Source organism: Monoraphidium neglectum, assembly GCF_000611645.1.
Source record: "Monoraphidium neglectum strain SAG 48.87 unplaced genomic scaffold scaffold03009, whole genome shotgun sequence".
Taxonomy (NCBI): Eukaryota; Viridiplantae; Chlorophyta; class Chlorophyceae; order Sphaeropleales; family Selenastraceae; genus Monoraphidium; species Monoraphidium neglectum.
In genome coordinates this window covers 6830-8398 of record NW_014010619.1, presented here as the reverse complement: position 1 = coordinate 8398, position 1569 = coordinate 6830, and positions in this window count along the sequence as shown.

Below are 1569 nucleotides of genomic sequence, written 5' to 3'. Positions count from 1 at the left end.
CCCCAGTTGGTGACGATGAATGGCGTTTACTACCTGCAGCACGCTGACGGGACCCTGCAGCCTGTGCAGGTCGTCTTCCAGAACGCGGCCGACCCCGCCGCCGCCGCCCCAGCCCCCGCCCCCGCAGCCGCCGCCCCAGCACCCGCGGCCGCGGCCCCCGCGCCGTATGGCGCGACTCCGTACGGCGCGCCGCAGGCGCAGGCGGGCGGCGGCTTTGCGGCCGGCGGGCTGAGCGGCGCGCAGCAGGGGGCGCTGCAGGGGCTGCTGCAGGGGCTCCAGTCTCACCTCGGCGGCGGGGGCGGCGCGCAGCCGGCGCAGGCGGCACCCCAGGCGCAGCCGCAGGGGGGCTACGGCGGCGGGTACGACTACCAGCAGGCGCCGCCGCCGCAGCAGCAGCAACAGCAGCAGTACGCCGCCCCCCAGGTGCGCGGCCCGCGCTGCCGCGCGTGCTGCTGTGCTGCCCTTGTGCGCGCATGCCGCTTCAACCGGCGGCTCGTCGGCCTCGGCACATTGTGCGTCCGCACCTCGTGCCTGCCCCCGTCTCGCCCTGCCGCCAGCCGCCGCTTGCGACCCGCCCCCTGCCCCCCCTCCCCCCGTTCCCTGTGCCCCGCAGGCTGCGCCGCCCGGCTCGTACGGTCAGCCACAATACGGGCAGGCGCCCTCGCAGTACGGCCCGCCCTATTGAGCTGCCAGCTTTCACTCCACAAACGGCTATGGGCACGTGCGGCCCGCAGGCGCCATCACACGAGCACTCTGGGGCAGGATGTGCGGCACCGGCCGGGCGCCCAGTGCGGCCCCACCATGCGAGGCGACAGGCGCCGGCAGCCCCACTCAGTGGACCGACCATGATCACCAGGAGGGGGGGCAGTACGGTTGGAATGTGCCTCCACGGCGCAGGCAGGACGGCGGCTCTCCCTTGTAACCCTGCCACGGCGCCAGGATGTGTGTGTTTGTGTCCAGCCGGCCTCCCTGCCTTCACATCAGATCATGTAGCATGCATCTGCACTGCGGGGCGTCGCCTTTGCATCACCCTGTCTTGGCGTGATGGCCCGACGGCCGTCGCGCCCGCCCCCAAGCGTGACAGAGGCAGGTAAGCATGCGAGTCTTCCGCAAACACAGCACGCCAAGCGCCCACATGCACATAGGCGCCAAGCAACACCTCGCCAACAAGCTGTCGAGCCTCCGGCTGTGCTGTGTGCGTTTTATATGAAACAAGAAACATGCGCAAGGTAGGGTGGTAACACTAGCCTTGGGTCGTTTGTCTTGGTCACAATTGTCCAGATCAGTTCGACCCCACCCGCCGCAGTGACCAACCATCCAGAAGGAGTAGAGGGCACCAGAGCGGTCGTCGCCTTTGACGTGACGACGCTGAAAAGACACAATGGTGTCGCGCCATACTTTGTCCGGTACCGAAACCTGACCGAATACTCTGCCCGCTGCCCTGTTGCCGAGCTGTAAGCTGGCGGTCAATGGCAGTCCAGGCCCAGTCCGCCGCCAGTCCATTCCTCAACCAGTGGCCACAGGCCGGCCGCTGGCCACAGGCCGGCCAGCCGCGCCTCGCATCTCTCC